This window comes from Pseudopipra pipra, chromosome 8 (assembly GCF_036250125.1).
Source record: "Pseudopipra pipra isolate bDixPip1 chromosome 8, bDixPip1.hap1, whole genome shotgun sequence".
In the NCBI taxonomy this organism is placed as follows: domain Eukaryota; kingdom Metazoa; phylum Chordata; class Aves; order Passeriformes; family Pipridae; genus Pseudopipra; species Pseudopipra pipra.
In genome coordinates this window covers 15981348-16004914 of record NC_087556.1, presented here as the reverse complement: position 1 = coordinate 16004914, position 23567 = coordinate 15981348, and the positions used below count along the sequence as shown (strand labels likewise).

Here is a 23567-nt window from a genome sequence, read left to right as displayed (position 1 = left end):
ATCATAATGTGTATAAGCAGGCTTAGTCTGCAGACTTTCCTTCTTCAAATCTTCCCTCTCCTATTTTCCAGCAACCCAGCAACATTTTTTACAAATGAGCACTATCAATTGCCTCTTTTGAAACAAGCTTATTGAATCCATCACCTTCTTTCAAGTGTTGTGGAGAATAAAACAAAGTTCCCAGCTTTCAAACACACCTAAGTGCTTTTACTGCACTAGGTGACTCCATCATGAAGCATCAGAAAACAGGCACCACACAGCTTGGTAACTACTCAACTACCTGCTCCAGTCCAGCTCTGCACTACAGGTGGCACTTTATCCTGCCAGAAGTTCAGCAGGGCCCAGGTGTGCGAAATGAGGTACGACAACAGACACGCATCTATCTACACTGAAGTGATAACACCAGGCTGAACAGGAGCTCCTGCAACTGGACCTTAATTGTGGCCTCAGGCAAATGGCTGCTCCACTCACAAAATGCCTCTGACATACTCTAACATTTTACTGTGCTTAACATGGTTCTTTCACGATGAAGGACAGCAATGGGGTTAACAACTTTTTGTTATATTTCATCTAAGGTGAACAGACTTAATACATCACTTTGGATTGTTTAAAACAATGGAGAACATTTCTACAGAAAGATTTGTATTTTTTCAGTAATTTCTTTCAAATCATCAAAGCAGAAAAGCCACATAGGAGGCTGTCTGACAATTTCAGCAGTGAAGTAAGACCCAAGATTTCTGGAGTTAGCAACAGGTCAACCTTCAACAGGTTTCTTTACCTCTCTTTTGGTTAAACAATCCTATCGAAATATACCTTTTCTTTATGTTTTTGGATTCTTAAACTGAATGGTCTATAGAAAGGGCAAATCCTAAAACGATATGGAAAAAATTCCCTGCAATTTTAGCTACCCTGAAACATATAACATCACTTAAACATCACCCCTTTCCTCATCCTTTATCAGCCGAATTTGGGGACTGAAGAGGAAAGGCAGAGAAGGGAATTGAAAAGTGTGTCTCCTCTTTCACATAGTCACATTTTAGAGGGCAAGTTTTAGACAGTAGGAGCTACATCTACACAGTTACTTACAAAGCAGGCTAACCATTTGATTACATTCATTACTTTAAGACAAAAAACCAAAGACCTTTAAGAGAAGAGGCCCTGCAAGTTTCTGGTCTGTGCTCCAGACCAAGCTCTTGCTTCCTACATCTGCAGTGTTTGGCCAAATTGTAGAAGCATCCGTGAACTTGACTGATTAACTAAAGAACACTTTCAAACATCCAAATTCTGTTTAACATGGCTTGACCAGGAGAATGGCAGCTACATCTCAGTTCAAGGGTCAAGAAATTTCTTAATGACCAGAAAATCCCCAATGTTCCAAGTGAATCATACTCCCAAGAAACTAAAAAAAAAAAAAGGAAATCAAACACATTGTTAACCAAAGGGTCATCTTTTACTAGTTTGTTGTGAAAGGAAAAAGAACATCTATAAAAAATTCCATTTCTAAGCTTTCATCTTGCTAAATATTAACTTAGCACAACTAGCTTTGCTCTTGAGATGCAAAAGAGTATTCAGATTGCTATAGGACAAACCACTAGTAAATGTGGTTGCATTAGTCCTCAGGAAATGTATTAAGACATCATCTGACTTTTAAAATGTTCTCTGTAATGGCTCTGATCTTTACAATGATTTCATCAATTACCAATATTGCTGATACCTGTTCATCTTCTTGCCAGGTACCCAAGACATTAAGTGACTATGAAGGGTTCAAAGAGAGTATCTATTTTAGTGGAGCTCGAGCAGCAGCCTAGGCAAAGGCATGCAGCTTCAACCACCTTCCCTGTACTACTCAAGTGCATTCATGAGCCACCAGCTCACCACAGGCTAGATTTCATCCTCCTCCAGCACATTCAGAACACGAATTTAACCCAGCAGCGAGGTTAGATGAAGAGACATTCTGTGAGGAGGGAAAGGGAGAGTGGTAGCAGGGAGGCAGAGGAGTAAGCTCTTACAAAGAGCTTAATGAGTAAGGAACATAGCAGGCATATCAGTAGGAGACGCAAACCCTGCCAACTCCACTTTGTGCACTGGCTAACAAAATCACTGAATAGCAGCTCCTCTGTCCTCCTATCAAAGCATTGTTCTTGCAGTTAATGATTGGTTAACAAGCAGTCAAATAGCAAGACACAAAAGAAAACAATTTTTTTTACGACAACCTAGGTAACACTTAAGATAAGGAATAGCAAAGATAGGCACAAAAATTCAAATTCCTACCTTTAAAAGCAAAATCCTTAAGTGAAGTTACTCTCTCAAAAGGGGTCAGACAGTCAGCAACCTGAGGAAATACATGGAGCCAAAGGGAAAGCAAGAAAGCCTGAGAGCTGCTCTTCACAGAAAGCATATATAGAGTGAGCTGGCCTTTCCGGAGAAGGGCAGCTGGGCCGCACAGTTGGTAGATGGATGAAACATTATTAGTAGCAGTGGCTGCCTTCCCTTTACTCAGTGTTGCCAAAATCTCTCAGATCATTTTGTGAACCTAAGGACGCTGTGATTTTAAGCAAAATGGAAAAATGTAAATAAATTCATGCTAAAAAAAAAAGCACATCAGTGCTAAGCATAAGCACCATTAACGACTAGCTGCTATATCATACTGCAGCTACAGGTGGGTAGTGGGCAAAGCACAGTCCCACATGAACAGTTCAAAAGCATGGCTCTCTTCTCCCCAGAAACTATCTTGCCTTGCAGCTCGTCTCTGAAAAGCTTCCATGTCACTCCCTGAAATCTCAGAAACAATGAGAGGTAAGTAAGGAAGACGATGTGCAGAGGAAGGTAGAGAAGCATGGTCCAGTGCTCAGCTTATCATGGCACACTGCAGATTTGAGATGCTCCGTCAGGGCGGGGGGATACAGCTCCATTCCTTCCTCCTTTTACACACTGTGCATCTAATCACGGTAGGGCGTTGAGCTCCATTTGCACGGCAGACAATGGGATCTGGCAGCAGTTCAAAGGCATTTCTAGCGAAGTGACTGAAGAAGCTCACTGCTGGCGCAGGCAGGCGAGGATGCAGAGCGCCCCACTTTCCTCCCCTTCACTACTCAGGCTGCAGAGGCAGGTGCTGCACCACAGGCAGCCAGTTCTCCTTTTGTTCCAGCGGCAAGAGGATCAAGAAGGAAACCAAAAAGGTACCACCACCGAGAACAGCAGCACCTAAATCCACATCAGTAAGGTAGAGGGAGGCGGGGAGGGAGGGGGAAAGAGGAGGGAGAGCGAGACAGAGAAGAGAGAGGCTGGCAGGCAGAGGGAAAGCAAGCGGGCAGGCAAAGGGAGAGAGGAGAAAAAGGGAGCCCACAGACAGCAGTGCCTGGCACCCTGACAGCTTGCTGCCAGAGTTCATCTTCTAAAGCTGTTACAGGTTTATGGATGCCTCTAGACTGACAAACAGACAAGATGAGGGAAACTACACTCAGAAAATGTATTCAGCAGCAGTAAATTGCTTCTCTTGCCCTAATGTGGCTTGCAGCTTCACTGAGGGAACTTATCTCATTTGGGGCAGTGCGGGGAGCAAACCAACTCAACAGCAAACCAGCTACATATATTCAGACACTATTATAGAAATCCGGAGAACTGGAATAAATCTGCAGAAGGACAAAGAAAAATCACCTTCTTGTGCGCCACTAATAAAAAATTAACACGTTAAAAAACCAAATACATCTCAGATTTTGTTCCGTCTCTGTGTAAGCAAATTTGGTCACAACGGTGGTGGCGGGAGCTAAACTCCTTTATATCCCTGAAAGCCTGGCACAAGAGGGGCTCTCTACTTTAAACGTAGAAAACAGTGTCCAAGAGCAGTAGAGAGGCAGGCAGGAAAGGAGATGCTTCTGACCACAGCAGCATACTCTATTCTTTGAAGATGCAACGCCCTAGGTATGCTCGAAGTTGTATCCTTTCCCAGTCAGGGTTTGGGAATAGAGGTTTTTCAGACAGGATGACACACTAGCACACATCTCTAGAGGAGTTATTTTAACAGGAGCTGACAATGCACAGCAAACACTTCTGTAATAAGACAGGAAAAGCTTAATGCAATAGAACGTTACAGGGTATTAGAGAGCACTCTGAAGGAGGCCTGAACCTCAGTGATTCATCAAGTGCTATCTCTGTTATAAAGTGAACAAAGCACCTTCTTAAAATTTTGTCCTTACGGTAACAAGGCAAAAACTAAAATCAGAAACAATGGTCAAATACCAGGCCTACCAGGGGTTACCTACTATGATTTAACCTACTATGACTTAACAAAAAGCAGAATGTCCAGCTTTTCACAGTTAAACTGACCAGGTAGGTGCACTAAGTTCTGGCTCAAAGATACTTCCTACTGTCTCATTGCTTCAACAAGACAGGAAAAAGCCCTGGAAGCTAAGGTAGAAAATGTTTTAAAATGTTTATTAAGAGTAGATGATTTTCCTGTTGAATTAACAATAAAACTAATTCAGAATACTATTTTGTATTCTTTCTGTCCTATAATGGTACAATGATTTGCTCAGTGTTGTTTAATCCTAGAAGATATATTACAATAACATTACATTACAAAAACAAAGCAAATTATTTATTCATGTATTTAATATGAAAACTGAGAAAAGCACTCAAGCCTTTCAGAAAGAAAAGCACAAAGACATAAAGATATTTATTGCTAAGCGGTGAATAAAAGACAAGGTGCTGAGGGATAAGGATTACACACATGAAAGTAATGCTGCTGTCCTAATCAATCAACAGAAGTTAAATGGATGTTGAGTACCTTTGAAAAATGGGGTTTCCACATCTAACAAGAGGAGACAATTCTTTATTTTGCCTCATTTAAGAACATTTTATCACATACATGTCATGCTACAATACAGCACTGCAAGTTTGCAAGTCTCTTTGTATACTGCAGATGGATGATGCTGACAAAAATTTTCATAAAATCATAACCTAAAACCATTAAATTTTTTAGCTTCCAGCTCCTGTCTATGCCAATAAACAAATCCTTCCCATTCAAGCTGCAGTATGCACACAGCAGATGCTGGAAATCTCAATACTCCACTAATCAGAAAAACGACAGAAAATCCTGACTCCACACAACAAAGAACCAATTTTTAGAATAGTCAGGGTTTTCATGATGAGTTTTTACCATACTCTTAACACATATTTCTCCCATCTCCAGTGTTTTATATAGATTCAGGTTTATTAGACACTTGCTAGTAATCTTTTCAAATCTATTCACTTAGAATATGTTAGAAAGAAGAATTACTGCTGCTCCATGTACAGGAAGACAATTAACTTTTGCTCACTGCCTACAGTCACAACTTCATTATCTCTCTCAAAGGCTAGATTTCCTCTCCTCCATCCTCCCTACCCAAACCTCCTGCCCTTTTCCACTTCCCCCAACTCCCACAACTATTTCACAGTGTCCCCCAGATCAATGGCAAGCAGAGGAAAAAATGAGCTCAACTGATTACTTAGGGGAAAGTGCATGAACTATGTCCTCATGCTAGCAGGTAGTTATGGTGAGACTTCAGTGGTATTTTTCTTAACAGTTCACCCCTAACTACCCTGGCATGACACAACACTGTAGTTCTGCTCAGTATCAGTTTGTGGTGATTATCTCCAAAGAGCCCTGGAAATAAAAGGGGAAATGACAGGTGTGCTACCAGTTAAGAAACAGTCTGTAAGGATAGTCTCTGCTTCCCAGTCATAAAGATTGGGATAACCACATAGGTCTTTCAATGCCCTTTGCTGTTTGTGATATATAACAAGGCTTTCCTGACACCATTGCATGATTGTTACATTCACTACTCAACGTATTTTAATCATCATAGCGACAGCAGAGGCACAACTGCACAATTATACAATGCCAGAGCAGAGGATCTCCACCAGGATCAGCAGACTACTTCTGAGCGGTCTAAGGAACAGTTACCAAGAAAATCAATCCAATCCTCAGAAGTTTTAGTTCATTGTAAACGTGTCAATATCTCTATTAGGCAATTTTTGTAGATCTGTGAATTAAAACAGATTTTAAAAGTAATTTTTGTTTTGGTATGGCCCAGAAAAACGAAAACAAACTCAAAATGCCTAGTTATGATTCAGATAAAAGTCTCTCTTCTGTGACTGGCTGAAATCATGTGCCTGCTGCAGTACTTCAGCCAGTATCTTTCCTCTACTTCTAATACCCATAATCTGAAAAATTCATCTGAAAATCAGAAGCAACTATTCAGAGAAAGAGAGGTACCTCTTAGAGTCTCTACACCTTAAGAAAAATGGTGATTGTTACAAAAATATTTGCAGTATTTCCTCCTCACCAGGGTCATATTGTGTAATGGCATAATTTACAGGATGATGTTTAGACCCAAACCTCTTGCTGCGCTTTGCATCAGTAGCTTAAAAGGGTATATGATATCAAGGTAAGTATGTTTCAACTAAGTGGCCTTAGTTTGCAAATAACCTTATCTTGAAACATTAAGCAAAACAAGAACAAAATCCCACTGTCCGAGCAAATCTGACAACAGAACTATATTGAAATTCTGACTTCATACACCAACATTGATAATCCTCTCTGATATCTCTCATTTATTGACCTATACTACAATGTGTTAACTTGGATCTTCATGATAGCTCTGGACAAAACACATTTTTCATGCCCCACCATGTTCAAAGGACATGTTTTTCAAAATACCTCAGGTTTATGATGCTTTTTACACTGATTGCACTTGAAAAACAGACAAGGACTAAATAGTTCTGGCTACCAAGACATAGCAAGACATGTGCTTGTTTAGTTTACATTCTTTGAAAAATTTTCTTGATCAAGCCTTATTTGTAAGTCACTATGGCACAACAGCAAATAGTGCTACCACCTCCAGACAGAACACATAACAAATCTAGCACAGTTTACAGTAATGTGTCACACAAGAATCACTCGCCCAGTTTGTCAGTCTCACACACACGCACTTTTACAGGTAAAGACAGCACACAGGTTATGCTGCAGCCAGTCCCATAAATCTTGAAACTCTCTCTGAAGCCAGCGAAGACCAAACATGTTTGTGTGTAAATTTCACTGAGAAAATACCAGCAAAGATAGATTACTATTGAGGTACTTAAATACTGCACTAAATACCTGGAAAAAAATTGGGCCTTTTTTGAGTTCTGCCATCCTTCCTCACTCAAATATTAATATTGAGTCTACATTACCTCAGTCCTTTTCAAAAAGATACTTGGACACAAAGCAGATTTCCTGGGGATCACCAAGGGAGGAGGTAAAATTTGTCATGTTCTTGAGCTAGGAGAAGATTTACAGATGCACTTAACCCAGTCAATATTTGTTTGTTAACAGAGGAACAGCTTCCTGTCCCTCACTTTCCCCTTTAACTAAGGTTAACAGAGATCCCCTCCACAGCACAAGGAATATTACAATTAAACCCAACAACAGCTTATTGCCATAACAAGCCATGTGAACACTGCCAGAATTGAGGCAGGGATTGGGCTGAGAAAGGAGACCGACCCTGCAGACTTTTGTAGGTACAACCTGTTCAGCTCCAATAAACTCATTTTATTTGCACCCATTTTGGTAAATTTCTAGCTGGCTTGCCTGGCATTGAAATAGAAAACAACAGTAGTCCTTAAGAAGGTCTAGATGTAGTTGATGTTGGGATTAAGAGTGGAAACAAAGCAAAATAACCCCCAGTAAATGGTAGTATTCCTAAAAACATACTTCTCTCTCTTACATCAGGAGACAAGTGAACCACTATCTAGCCCATTTAGAATGAAGTGCCTATCTGAGGGAGACAACTACTTCTGAGGCCAGAATAAGCATGTGAGAGAAAACCCTTTTCTTCCTCTTAAACTTAACAAAGGGGCTTTGGTTTTGGTACCAGTTACATCATTAAACCTTATCTGATATGACAGAACAGGAAGTAAGCAACCTTTGATCTGTCCCATTAAGGAACTAGAGAGTGTCAGGACCCTGAGGGCACCATCAGCCCTTGAAGGCACGGACTGGTCTCAAGTGGGACCTCTATGCAGCCCCACTGTATCCTGATTTTAGCCTGGGCCTGGCCCCCTGCTCTTTGCTTGAACTTTGCTGCAAGTATATCTGTCTGTAGCCCTGCCTCTGGCTTCATCTCCAGAATTGACTTAGGCTGTAGGTAGTTTGTCTTCTGGAAAGACCCCTCATATATATGCTACAGCTTGTACCTAGTTCTGTCTTTGGCGCTGTCTCCTGGGTGGACTTTGGACCATGCTGCTGCTTTGTCTCCAGTCCTGTCTTTTAAACTCCTGGATGGAGCCTCACTGCTCCATCTTGCTTGGAACTGTCAACAGATCCTGTTACTAGCATCCAGCTCCACCTGCCATGCTCAAATCCTATGGAACACTGCCCCATCAGCGATGGCGCTGCTGCATGGGGTCACCCCTTGCCTCCCGACCCGCCTCAGCTCCCAGCCCTTGCTGTGCCCTGACAAGAGGCTGGTGCAGGAACAGATTTAAAAATCAGTGGAAACAATATTCATCTCTTGTAACTGTCAATTGTACAGGTCTTTTCTGGGAAGCCCTCCAAGTTGTCCATAATCACAACCTAACTTGATTTCTGAAGCCTTTAAGTATGGCCTTCAGACAAACCCTGACAGTTTGGTGAGGGCCTTGGATCAACAGCTTTAATGCCAGATACAGTAAACACAATCTGAGAGACTAATAGAGTCTTGTCATATACAAGCATATGAATCACTTTACGGAAGAAGGTGAAAGAAAGGAAGAACATGTGTTTGAATTTATAAGAGAAAACCTAATAATAATGTTACTGTTGGTCTTTCACATTAAGGTAGGGGAAAAGCTCTTGATGTATTGAACACAGCACTCCTCAACCATACTACTGTACTCATTTAAAATGCATGGTGAGAAGGGTCAGAAAAGGGTCAGAGTTAAACCATTCAACTGACAAACAGATGATATATTCAGAAGAGGAACATGCTCCTGCCAAAGCACCCCAAGTCATGCCCTTCTGCTTTGTAATTAAGTTTTTGTCTCTGTTCAGCTGCGCTCACATTTCTCATCCTACAGAAGATCTCCAAAGCCCACCTGGGGACGAAGTAAGCTTATATGGAGGAAAGGATAATGAGGTTAGTAGGTGTTGCTATGCAGATGGCTACACTTACATTGTCTTTACACTTAGTAGTGCCTACAATTTCAGACAGCTATTTCATTTTTGTACTCATCTTTAATACTCAACGGGCCCATGTTCAGCAACAACTAATCCTTAAAAATGATGTAAATAGTAACTGGCAAAAATCCACCGCTAATGGGCCAGTTCTTCTGAACTTCAATCCAATAAACTAATTAAAATGTTTAAGACCAAATCCTGTCCAAGCAGTAAAATTCATCTCTGTTGCATAAATGTGGCATGATGCCATGAAGACACACTAGCATACTTCTGGAGATGTTTCAATGACAGGACCTCACTGATATGATAAGGTCAATTCCACAAGTTTCAGAGGAACCAGTTCCTGTAACCTGCTCCAGACATGGAGATGAAGAACTGGTGATTGCAAAGAAATACCCGACAGACAAATCCTTATTGGAACCAACTGACAAAACAGATAGTTAGGAACCAGGAAAGGATAAAATACAATGAAAGAGGAAAGGACTTATTTGTCGCTCTACCTCTGCTACAACTAAACAGAGTTGAGATATCTCACAGGAAAATAATGGCTTTTAGGAAAATGAAGGTTTCTTGAAAAGTAAGCTGCAAGCATTTTGTGGCTCACTCTCTTACTTTTTCTGTAACATAATTGTGGGACATTGCTGGCATAGGCAGGAAACACTAAAACATTATTAAGAAATTAATAAGTATTTATAAGGATGAACTAATCATGTGTTAGCACAAGGAAAGCCTGAAATTCCACTTTTAAATTAGTAACAATAACAAAGTTTCCAATAACTCTACTTTCATGTAAAGAAATGGGTTCTGCATAGACTACCTGGCTATATATTCTAATTGCATGGTCCCCTTTCCATCTGCTATAATTTCAAGGTTTTGCTGTCTTTCCCCATTTCCTAGCCTTTGTGTCAGTGAAATCAAAGGTACAGTAGCAATTTACTGTGCCTGTACCTGAAATCAAACATTGTTCTCCCTTTGCTCTTCTAGCCATGAACAGAATATATGAAGCATTCCATTAATATTTTCACTCTTTTACTTATTATAAATATTTATCAATTTCACATGTGAAAATTACACCAAATGTCTCTGGAGTTACACCAGTGTTCAAGCTGAACAGAATGCTAATGTGGTCATTACGCTTATTCTACTCCATCACAAATTTTTGTTTATTCTGTTTATACTGGAGTTTGCAGAAGTAGCCCTAGATTTTTCTACCACTACTTTACTCTTCACAAGCACAAAAACCTGTATCAAGCATTTCAAGGTATTTTTGCTCCTTTACTAGTCTCTGCAAATCTCACCTGCAAAACTGATAAAAGAGTTTACAGAAGACGAGATTTATTATTCGGATAACACTGAAATGAGCTATGGGGGCAAACCAACTACACATCTTTTTTCATACCCTCCAAAATCCTTTTATCCATCCAATGCCTAAGGACCTCCTGTCTGTGTGACTCTAGAAAACTCAGGATTAGGACTGAGAGAAAGCATGGAGCTGCAGTGTGAGTGGGGCTGGGAAGGGGCTGCTAAAAGAAAGTGGGAGCTGTGTGCAGATCAGCCCTGGGAGAAATCTTTCATTTGGGAAAGATTATCAAAGTCTTTGCAGGAAAAATAGGGTTAAAGTTCAGCTTCTGGTTGACAAACAGAGGAGTTTAGAGTTGTAGCATGTGTAGGGCCCAAAGTCCTCATTTCATCATGTCCACCTTTCCTCACCACCTCAGCTCCTGTACACTGAACTCAACACTAAGTACGAGTTCCTGCAATCTCCTTTTCACAAACCCAGTGTACTTGCAGAAGTCATGAGCCCTTCCATCCTCCCTTTTCTGCCCTCTGATTTTCTGTACAGTTGAAGCCATACGGTCTGCTAATATAAAGCAATCTGAGAAATCCATAGACCTGTGAACACTCCTAAGACATGAGAAAGTATTTCAAACAGATTTTTTCAGCACACACACAAAACCAAATCATCTCTGTTCTTTCCAAGCAAAGAACCTAGGAACCTTACACTGGACCACATCAACCCTCTTCTACTGCACTGACTGTGGGAACTTCCACTCCTAAGATAGGACTGGCATTTTTGCAAGCATAGTGGCACTCTAAAATCATAAATGTCACAGGGGCCTGAATCTCTGCATCTTGACAGAACATTGCTTTTTTTTTTACATTAGAGTGCAGTATTCAAACATATGCACTAAATAAATTCACTATTCATCCAGACAGAACTGAGGGCAAAAAAAAAGCAGGACTCCTTTTCTTCAGCACAGAATTTAGACCAATCCAATATTTCTATTTTTAATTTTTAATTAAATTTATGATATTTCCTGTGGGTATAAGTCATGAATGCACTTCCAGTATGCTGGGAGCAACGTAAATATAGTCATTCCCAAAGGGATCTTACAGCTGTTATGCACGGTTCAGAGATTCTGTGAAATGCAAAATCTGAAACTTTAAAAGCTTTTTAGCCCACATCCTTCCCATTCCTTTTCAAAGGCAGAGTTAATGGATACTGAACAACATTGCCCCAAAATTTGCCCACAAGGTATGGAAGTAATAAGTCCCTTTAAATAAAGTAGTATTTAGCACTAAGCAACCACTCGGTCCTATCACATTCCAGAACAGCATCAGAAATTCCTTTCTGATCCAAATTAACTCATCTGCCACTTCACGCTGACAGCTGTGCAACTGAAGACAAGACACTCCAAATTGCTTCCTCCGCAAATCTTTCTAAAGAGAGGAAGGAGGAGTGCAACTTCACACTGCAGCATAAAAGTCTAGCCTCCTCCTCCTCCTCCTCCCTAATTCCTTGCCTCTTATTTTGACATGAGACCGCTCAAAAGGACTTAAGCTCTTCCTCTTACCAAACCTGGGTAGTCAGCCCATAAAAATGCAAAAGATTCTGCACTTACCTCTGATCACAGTCTGGTGAAGGAAAAACAGTCATCAGCCGCTTCACTCAGGAACAAGGTTCTGTTTTAAAATAAAAAAGAGACACGATTTTAAACAATGTTTCTCTCTCTCTCTTCCCTAATGTTAGCCTTCAGCAGTGTTGGTAAACATTTACTTAACAGGAGCAGATTCCCTCTCCACAACCAAGGTAATGATTACATTACACTAAACATGGCATGAGGACAGATTGAGGCCATGACAACAGCCTTGTTGGCACTGACTAGAGGATGACGCAGGGTTGCACTGCAGTAAGCTCAATTGTGCAAGACTGAGAAAGAGTGGGGCAAGATGAGAAATGACAAGTGCAGGGGAAAAAAAACCCAACCAACAAACAAGGAACCTGGATTAAGAACCACAAAGAAAAAGAAAGTTCACAGAATAAGCAAATGCAGTATGAGCTGAGAGAACTGGAAACACCAGCACAATCCTAATGGGATTTCTCACACCTGTTCATTAGTATCATTGTCTTTGAAACAGCCAACAAAGCAAGCTATAAGATGTTACCGTCTTTTGTCTTGGTCACAGCTAGATCAGTTCCCTAAAACTTCAATGGTGTGACAAAGGCTGTGTAGTCTATTGCCAAAGCCTTTACAAGAGTCAGGACCATTACATATACTGTGAAACAAAAACAAACCACTGAAGGATGGAGTCACACCCTCCTCCACCCCTCTACCTGGCTAGCGATCACACAGATGGAGGTACTGTGTAAAGCTAACTGAAGCTCAGCAATCTTCTCTGTGTGTACACACACACATAGAGCAGCTTGCCAGGGAGAGCATCCCACAGTCACTGAAACCCCAAGGAAAGGCACAGACTAGAACAGTGTCAAGGGTAAAAAGCTAATTTTACTGTACCTGTTGGACAGACTCTAAAGGCAGCTCCTTCATATCGGTTGTGTCCCAGATATGCAACTCTCTCTCCTGTAGCTTTCCAGCTGATTCAGCACAAACACTGACCTTTGAGTTTCTAATAATCTTTAATATCTGTACAGCCAATTAGTAAACAAATAAGAACCACACTTGCTCTGCCTGTACATATAGCCAAGTGCAACCAGCTCCCTGCCCTCCTCACAAACCTGCAAGAGCAAAAGTTTCTCTTTTGCTTTTTCCTGGTTAGATAAAGATTAGTTTAGAAAAAAAAGCACCTACTATTCCTCAGGACACACTTTTCCTCTTTTCTTTTGATCCATAATTCTTATGTTTCTTCACTAAATAGTTTGAGAAGGCAGAATAAGAAGCCCTGCATGCCTGGCCTCCACAGATCACAAAACACCAGGGTAACCATCAGAACAGCCAGATGCAACAGCAAAACAACTAAACTACAAAAGACGTGAATGTTTGATGTAACCGTAAAAAGAACAGACAGGTAAAGAAATGTTTTACAGAGTACTGTGACAATCCAGTAAAACTCATTAAGAAAAACAATCAAATTAGCAGGTTAATTATTAGAAGAATTTACATGATGGCAGTGGATAAGACTCACATATCCACTATACCCCCATGGTAGTCCGTAAGACCCACACAAACAGATATACCAACAACCAACTAATAGCATTCAATCTAAGTTCCACAGGGGTTGTGTTTCCATAGAGTTCCCTGTGTTTCACTGCAAAATATGTTGCACTGTCTTGTACTCTGATATAAACTATTACCAAAGTGGTGACCTGGAACAAGATGGAGTATTAATCTGATCTGTGATTGGTTTTCTTTTCCAGAACAGAGAAGACTTTAAAAAACCCAAAAGGATTAGCAGATAGTAAATGCAGGGGAGACGATCAAAGACAAAAATGAGTTACAAATAATTTTCTCTTCAGCTTTTAAAAATGCAACTTGCTCCTACTCACAGAAACTCAGAAATGGTTATAGCCATGAGGTAAAGAAACTGCTCTTTGCAGTGCCGCAGTTTTCCACTAAGGCCTGTCACAACCGATACAAGTAGAAATGCAACACAGCCAGGTAAGAAGGGAGACAGAATTTAACATCAGCTGAACAGGGTAATGAGGAATTTAAACTGAATGCAATAATTTGGAAGTTGCCAGTGATGAAACACAAAAAACAGAGCAATATTATCAAGCTGATAGATTTTTCTATCAGTAGAGGACAATTGGAATTGGCCAAATCTGATTTCACCGCAAGATTTATTTTAAAGAACTTTAAATTAAAGGAGTGGTTTAATGCAACACTAAAGGGGTGACAATTGTGTTATTTCCACAGAAAGCCAAGCAAGGTGGCAAAAAACTTGCCTAACAATTTCCAATTTCCCTCCTCCATACATACTCTTCTGCCTGTGTTCTCCATGAGAAGCAAACAGATTCGCATGTTTGGAAAGCCCTCAGCACAAAGTGTACATTACCACCATTATCAACAGCTGCTTAATACCACCTCCCAAATGCTTAACGGAGAAGGCAAAACTGCATTTCATCTCTAGGCATCAAAGCATTTACTAATGGAAATGACACTCTGCCTAGCACAGAATTAAGTGATTTTGGAAAGATGTCATTAACTCTAGACGCATCATATCTTTTCCCATGTTTGTATTTACTTGCAAATTTACCACCCATAACAGCAGAGTGGGAAAGCTCAAACGCTTGTGCACCAGCCATGCAGGCTCCTGCAGGAGCTCCTGTTAGTCAGGGCATGTACTGCATGGAGATTCAATAAGCAGTGACATTTGTATTCCTGACAGTTTTATTTCTTCAAACACCAGTCACATTGGAAGTTTCACTTTACTTTTTACTCCAGAATAAAGGTCAAACTTCAGTGTAACAGATGCTGTCTGGAAATCCCAGGACACGTATGAGAGCATGTGTGTGGTCCCCTTCACCATTACGAGATAAAACAGCTTTCAGGAAAATAAGAAGGGCGCTTAGTTTTTTTAAGCATAAAAACCTTAATACAACAGGGTCCACTTAGTCAGAAGAACAGTATTCACAGGGGAGCCCAACCAAGCAGAACTATTTTCCCATGAAGATCTTATCCTCAGTCTGGACAAACAATCCAAGTCACACTAGACAGACAACAGTTCTGTATGTCTCTGTAGTAATTACACCAAAGAACCATGACTGACCTTAGTTTAAAAATAATAATAATTTTAAAAGTCCAAATCAGAAGCATAGTGAAAACATATAACAATAAAGTATACATGGGCAAAAGAGAAAGTAGCTTCATATGGTCAAAATAGGAAAAGACTTACAGCAACATGAGAATAGAAAGAAATAGAGAAATACAGAAACAGAGAAAAGGAAATAGAGAATAGAAAGCCCTGCTTACTAAATGGTGGAGATTTTTAGATAATTTCTGTAAAAGAATAGAAAAGAGAATAAAAGTCACAGCCACCTGAGGTTTGCATTTTTTCCTGGATTACAAATACTTTATAAGAACTGTACAGCTTTACAGTTCAAAGCTGCACAAAGACAAGCAACAACAGGATTGGCTTTTTAGTAGGTACGGAAAGGCAGGATGGATGGACTACAGCAGTCAAACTGGAAAAAAGGGAAAAATGTACATGGAGAAGGGGAAGAGGAAAGACAAAGCTATCTGTGAAAGCATGAAACCAAGGGACAATTACCAGAAAATTTTACTGTCAGAAACTGCAAGTGCTCAAGAAAGAAGTACTATGTAGAAAACCGCATTCCCTGTCAGGATCTTCAAGGAAGTGAAGGAAATGGAAATTAGCAAGTATATACTTGAAATAGTTAATCGAGGAGCTTGGCAATCAAAACATATCAATCCTTAACACATTTATTCGAGACTCCACCTCCACTGCTGCATCCAGCTCTAGGGTCCCCAGTATAGGAAGGACATGAGGCTGTTGGAGCGAGTACAGAGCAGGGACACCAATATGATTAGAGGAGTGGAGCACTTCTCCTGTGAGGAAACACTGAGAGAACTGGGATTGTTCAGCCTGAAAAAGAGAAGACTTCGGGGTGACCTAATTGCAGCCTTCTAGTACCTGAAAGGTGTCTATAAGGAATGTGGAGACTATTTATAAGGGCATGTAGTAACAGGAAAAGGTGGAATGGCTTCAAACCGAGAGAGAGTAGGTTTAGATTAGATGTTAGGAAGAAATTCTTTACTGTGAGGGCAGTGAGGCACTGGCACAGGTTGCCCAGAGAAGCTGGGGACGTCCCATCCCTGGAAGTGTTTAAGGTCAGGTTGGATGGGGCTCTGAGCAACCTGGTCTAGTGAAATGTGTTCCTGCCCATGGCAGGGAGGTTGGAGCTTTGAGGTCCCTTCCAATCCAAACCATTTTGTGATTCTATGATAGTTCCTTTATGGCTCATTCACGCGCATCCAGCAAAACTGGTCTGAGAAGGGAAATGGTTTCTGAGACACAGTGAAACTCTTTAGTGAACTTCTATTTCTGATAAGAGAAAGAAGTCTAATTTTCAAAGTTCTAGAACTGACCTCTTAAATTCCTCCCTTCCCTCTTGTATGATGGGTTTTCTTCAATGTTATTCACCAGCAAATTTTTCACAACAGAAGAAAAAGGTAGAGCCATCTGATAAAGGAGAAGCATCAAGGTCACAACACCAAGCCTGCCAGTTCAAGAAGCATTTGGACAATGTTCTCAGGCACAAGGTGTGATTCTTGGGGCTGTCCTGTGCAGGGCCAGGAGCTGGACTTCAATGATCCTTGTGGGTCCCTTCCAACTCAGGATATTCTATGATTCTATGATAGATTAGATAGATAGATAGACAGACAGGCAGGCAGATAGTTCTGTGGTATGATAATGTAAAGGAAATGGCTTAACACAGTTCATCATTCATCCAATGCCCTACTTCAGATCTTGCATGTCCTTATGTGGCATCACCTTGCTGGCACACAAAGGAAAGGATTCCTGTCCATAAGCCTATTCATGGCACAGAGGGCAGGTGGCCCAGGCCCTGTCTCCCATCAGCATGACTGTGCTTGCTTGCAGCCATGCTGCTCTGGGATGCCTGTCACTCTGACTGCTCCAGCAGTCTCATTTTCAGGAAGGCCAATGCAAGCAGTGAAGTGTTAAAAGACTAATGCTATCAGTCTTTGCCTCTGTCCTTTTCTGTCCTGTTATCACAGCTAACTGTATGTCTCCCAATGAGCAAAAAAGCAAACCCACTACAATCAAGGTCAATGGGGGAAAAGCTATCAGCTTCCCAAAAGCTATCTGCTTCCCAATGCTGCAGCCTAGCAGCTAAAATCATGCCATCTTTGTGAGAAGAAATTTGTAAAGAAAGGGGGAATGGATACAACTAAAATATTAGGAAAAGATCTCCCCTAGTTCTCTTTTGCTTTTTGCTCTCACCTCGTGGGTAGGAAGGAAAAAGCCTCCTCAACTGATTAAGCTCCAAGTCTCTCTTCCTCCCCACCCCCACCCTTTGTTTCTGACTGTTCCCCAATGAGCAAAGAAGGGTCTTGAAGAAGGACCAACTATGATTTATGTATTAGACAGATATATCTTGAAAGGCTGTCAGCTTCCATCCTGCCACAGAGCCACTGTCTCCTGACAGCAATGCTGTAATTAAGTTGATAGCATTGAGCATTCTCTGAATTACTGGGTTAAAGTAGTAGAGCACTGTATTTAAACCTTTCACCCCATTCAGATAATTTAAAACATTCTGCTAACGGCTTGTTTAGGCTAATCCTCCCCAAAGCATTCCAAATTAAGAGCTCCCAAAGAACTAAAGACACCTAGTTTGGTACTAGTCCTTCCCTGGTCCTAATAAACATAGCTCACACAGTCAAAGCAATGCCTTATCCCTCTGCACCAATCACAAAGCCATTGTTATCTTAAGAAAAACAGCATTTAAAAAAAAAAAAAAAGCAAACAAATAACCAGATTAATGACAGGCCATCATGTGTTAGGTTTCCAGACAGACAGCCTGAAAACACCTCCGTGCCCAAATCCCACAGGACTGAACCTAACGTCAGCAAAAGACTACATAAAGGCTTTGTGCCTAAATGATGGCCCCCAGTGAAGCTGACAGCTATCACAGAGAAGTTCAACAGGAACAGGGTAATTTGTTTCTCTCATTTTATTCCTCTGTTAAATAAAGAAAATTAAGTCAGAAGCCTGCTGACTTCACGTTTTTCCTTCATCACTGTCAGTATTTGATGTGGACAGTGTTGCCTCTTCAGTTGCCTTATGCCTATTTTTATCTCTGTATTTTAACAAAAGTGAAGCGCACTCTACATTGCAAACGAGATTCCTCCAATATCTAAGATGATGCTGGGAAAAACAAAGTATAAACAGCTCCTCACTTAACCTCACAAATGTAATTATATGAATCTGCAATTCTAAGCTATGATTCACCCCCACTAAGAAACTAATTAAAACTAAAATTAACACTGTTCATTTTTTATAAAGGGGGAGAAACAATAAAGTCAAAAATCTATACCCAAATACAAGGTGTAAAACACGTTAGATATGATGGTTAAGATGCACTGCAATAAAGAAGATAGAGTTTTGCCCATAATTCAGTTCAACTCCACTGTTTAAACAATGTCCTTTGTATGCACTGAGGTTCTTAGTAGTAACTTCCAAGATGCCCAATAAGTGGCCATAGCACAGTTGGCTATAAAGAAAAGATACATAACAAAAAGAGACACTCAATCCAACAAACCAAGTAAAAATTACAGATATAGGGCTTCTAAAGGAATAAATACAACAACTTGAAGTCAAACTGTGACAGGACAAGACTTGTTAGCAGATTGGCTATATCTGCACTCACTTAATTTGCATACATGTAACAGAGAAAACATGTAAAAATAATTCATGTTTTTCAGGAGAGTGAAGGGAAAGAAGGAATCAAAACTTCCTTTCCAGTTACTTTTTACATGTATGCTTAACGTTCAGCCTCCAATTCAGTTTAGCCAATGCTCAGAAACAGACATGTATCTTCAGGATCTCCCCACACTTCAGGTATGACACTTTCTTTCTCTTTACACACAGTCTTCTCAATTTCTGCTCCTCACTGCTGCATGTTTCCAAAAAGCCTCAGTACCAGCTCACTGATGATAAAGAGTGCAGGTGTGGTCAGCTGGTGAGGAATACACAAAGGCTGCACAGACTGTTCCCTCCTCCCTGCGGGCTCTGGCTCCCCAGTGCCACTGAGGTTGGCTACATAAACGCTCAAACCATCACCAAACCTTCCCGTGAATGGAAATAGATACCTCATCCATCCACAGAAGTCTCTGCTACCAGCTTGTTTGGAAGTATATTTAAATACATTCTGACTACCATCCTTCTTCCTTTTTTTTTTCTGGGATGCAGAGGTAGACCAATCTGGTGCACAAACCCATTTCGAAAGACTATAAATGATGCAGACACTGGATCCTATTGTTCATTATGACATGAAAAAAAATATCTTTGCATAAATTAGTAATTTTCTTTCTCCTTATTCACCATGAGACAATGATACAGATTATGGTTACTGAGAGAGCAGTGCCAGAACAATGCTGAGGAGAGCAGTACCAATTCTTTCAATGTTACAGGTGCAAAGACTTGGCCACATCCTTTCACTTGGTCTTTTGAAGTCAACAATCTGACTGTGGTTGAATTGTCAGGAAGAATGGCATCTGAAAAAAGGTACACATGATCAACCAACCTGAGTTCAAGGAACACCATAACTGCCTTGAGATTAGCAGTCAAAAAAGCCTGCAGATTCTCTAGGACACTGGGTTACAACAGGGAGAAGTGTCAGTACCTACAGATTGACTCATGGAAGCGCAACTAAAGCAGCTCTGTGCAGCATTGTTTGAGAGGCACTGACCCAGAAAGGCACTAAAGCAAAGCTGTATGGAACACTCCCAATGCAGGCAGCACTCAGCTCTGTACTCTGCTGCTGAAGGGAAACACTGCACGGAGCTCCACAATTTCATAGTTCTCATGAATAGGGAGCTTTTGGGCTTGCAATTAAATGAAAATTTCTGCTTCCCTTCTTAATCTCCTTTCATACCTCAAGTTAAAAGCTCTCTGCTGCCATCCTTCTTTTTCCCTGTCTTATTCTACACTTTTACAATGATTCTGAGTCAGTGATTTAATTCCCTGTGTTTTCATGCAAACACCTGACTTTCCAAGCTTCACTGGAACATCAGCAAAGGGCCCCCTCCCACTCCTCCCTCACCCCAAGACATTGAGGCATACACAACTTCACCTAAGCATCATTTCAGAATAAGGCCACACTTGTGTTTTTAAGAGAGGCGTCCAGCCAGCTGAAGGTTTCTTTATGGTTTCACTAAGTGCAAAGCCTTTTAGACTTGTAGACTGAGCCAAAACCTTGACCTACCAAGCCCTTGTGGGGCCAACAACATTCTTCCACTACTTGAGAGAGAAAATACATGAACTGCCAGTTTGGAAAACACTCTCGGGCACATGGTGGGATTCTTGGGGTGTCCTGCACAGGGCCAGGAGTGCTCCTTATGGGTTGATCCCTTGCAACTCAGCATATTCTATGATTCTGTGGTTCTGTGATTCTATGAAAAAAGCATGTGACATGGCAAGTGAATATTATCACTGTAGGATACTATCAGTGTTTCAGTAGATAAAACACAGCAGAGTGTGGTGTGCAGGACAAGGTTTTTTTAAGACTTTGAATCAATTCTACTCCATTTTAAGGCAGGTAGGAAAAAATATTCAAAAGCAGATCTGGTTTGGGTTTTAGACCACATTCACATGTCAGAATATGATCTGTGACATGTGAGAATATGATCAAACCCTTGTCACAACCATCAGAAGTATTTCCACTGAATTCAACACACATGGGGTCGGGATCTAAATTTATGTTTTGTCAGTATTTGCACATACATTTACAGATATGAACACCATGCTGTACACTGTAATAGTAATTTTTTTGGCATGGAACTGTCTAAGCATTACACATGAATCACAGCAAAGGGTTGGGTTTTTTTAATAATGTTAAAAACTTCTTTCTCCTTTGGGACCCAGCCATAACCCATTCTTATCTCTGTAATAACACAGATTTTCATCTCACTAATCTTCTCCCATCCTCAATACAAAAAGAGAATTTGCAAAGTGGATGACTAACCAAACCCCTTTCAGTTAAGCCTCACTCTGCTTAGGTGTTTTGACACTCCTAAGCTATATTTTTCTACTCATTTTTTTTGAAAATGCATGTTCCTTTTGTTTCAACAGATTTACAATAGACAAAGTCAGAGACAATGCCCCATCTGACTTACCTCATAAATCAGCAAAAACATCAGGGGAAACTGCCTTTTCCATCCTAGCAGTGCAAACAGAAATTGTCCTTGTCTAGCCTTATTTAACAGGCTGGCGAACTGCATAACTCTTGTACTGTGTCCTGAACACATCCACACTCCCCAGGCACCTGCAGATTACAGGGCTTTTCATGGGAAACAGTTTCTTCTCATTCTTTCCCTTCAGCTTAACTACCAGTCTAACCTGAATTGTACAACACCAAACAAAAGGGAAATAATTGCCCAAATACCAACACTCAAACCACTTTGTACTTCTAACCACCATTTTCTCCAGGCAAAAGCTCTGCCATCTTACCTTCATCCAGACTCAAGTCTGACTCAACTGTCAAAAGAAAAACAGAGCCCTTTAAATACAATAGCATTTAACTCTTCTGTCAACAGAACAGCAGCAGAGCTCTCCCTAAAATAGGTTAAGTATAATTTTTCTGATCTACAGGATGACAAAACTGAGGAAGAGAGCACAAGCTCGGACACTTACCAAGTCAAAAGCAGAATCAGGAATGTGAGGTCAGAGGAACAGAATTCACAGGCTCCTAACCACTGCCATTTTGCCTCTGGAGCACTATTCTGTCTGCCTCACATGAAACACAGGCCAGATTGTGCACTCTCTAAGGTTCCTGGCATAGCCAGGGCTGGGACTGTGGTGCTCTCAAGGTTCTATCTTCCAGGAGTTAGCCTATGTCACCACAAACATTAAATATCCAACATTCAATACAGGTCACCTTCAAGGGTTTACCAAAGGAAAAAGGCAGTAATTTGATGATAAAAAACAACTTCCCACTAAAAATCAGGGTTCTTTCCTTTTTTCCTAGCACCTTCTTGCCCATTCCAGCTCACCCTCAGTTTATTATATTTTCCCTATCAAAGAACGTCCCACATTGCATCACAAAATTTAGGAAAAAGTTTTTTCAGCAGTAAGAAGACTGATATTTTCTTAACTAGAAGAGCACAAATAGTTCTAACAAAATCAGGTTTTAGAAGTTATCAGAGCCATCTCTCCCCCTTTTCAATGGCAGCTGGATGACAGTTTTCTGCCCCTTTCGTATCTCTGCTGGACTCAAGCTAATAAGCTTCTCATTAGTGAAATGACTACGCCAAGGTACTGGCAGATGGTCCTGTGTTCCAAGCACATCTTCCCACTCCCTCCCTCCCAGAAGTCCTAATCTATACACAGTGTAATTGCCACAAAAACATATGCTGCCTGACAGAAAGCTTCCCTTCCATTACCTCTGTACTCTAGGGGATTGCCCCTGAAACCTCAGCGACACAGAGCAACTCCCTTCCTACTCAAGTCTCAGTTTCCTATATGCCTGAAAACACATTCATGAGGTTCTGGCTGAAGTACCTGTACAAGGCTTAAAATCCATGCTAATCTCTCCCTATATACATATGGTCCATACACTAGTCCATTACTAAGCAAAATGCACAAGTACACAAATATATACATAATTTTTTAAAAATATATAACTAATGTTTCTTATGTGCAACACTTTGTTAATGCCTTATTTACAGGTCTCTGTAAGAGTACACGAGCCTTTCTCGTAGATGAAAAGCCATATATTGTAATTTATTACACTAGTTGCCAGTAAATCTCTTGAGCAACACTTCCATTTAAATGCTGAGTCAGTGACTAATTGGGTATCTCATATATCTTAAAATAATCTGTTTGTTTCATCTGCTGGCTCCCTCTTCCCCATCACTTTAATCAGATTATTGTGATTGATGAATTCATTAATACGGTCACTGTATCCTGAGAGCAGAGCAACTTCTACAGAGAAAGTTTCAGGAAGGAGGAGCAAGTATCTTCCTTTTGCACACACAGATAGTTACGAACAGAGGAATAAATGAACACTATCGGTTTCCCAGCTGTGGGAAAGACTGCACAAAGGTTATTTTTAGACACTCAGGACCACTGAGGCTGGCTCTGTTGGAGCTCCTCAGAGAAGGCTAGGGGTATGACGGGCACAGACAGGTCACCATAATGTGAAGGGTTGTTTTACCTCTCCAAATTGACTCTGAATCTTCTGAAAAATCATTTCTTTACAGAGGAAGAAAATATTTTATTGTCAGTTCTTCTCTGCATTTAATCCCAACAGTACTGAACAGCTCTTACACACTGCAGATAGGGAAAAACACTAACAGAAAGTAGAAAAGCTTTTCTTTAATCTTTGCCACTGCCTTTTTAACTTCAAGTTGAAAGTCTTCAAAGTAAGACCTTTTCTCATACCTCCTAA

At 40.7% G+C, this 23567-nt stretch overlaps 1 protein-coding gene across 6 annotated transcripts in view; it reads right to left on the bottom strand.

The window, feature by feature from the left end:
* Positions 1 to 23567, bottom strand: part of NDST2 (N-deacetylase and N-sulfotransferase 2) — a 130199-nt gene that overhangs the window by 37465 nt on the left and 69167 nt on the right. For 4 of the 6 annotated variants that reach the window (XM_064663770.1, XM_064663773.1, XM_064663771.1 and 1 more), the window contains exon 2: positions 12079 to 12139. The gene's annotated coding sequence lies outside the window, so the exon portion shown is untranslated. Of the gene's footprint in view, positions 1 to 2271; positions 3166 to 12078; positions 12140 to 12972; positions 13046 to 23567 lie in introns of those variants that run through there. The other 2 variants (XM_064663772.1, XM_064663775.1) reach the window with 2 other exon arrangements.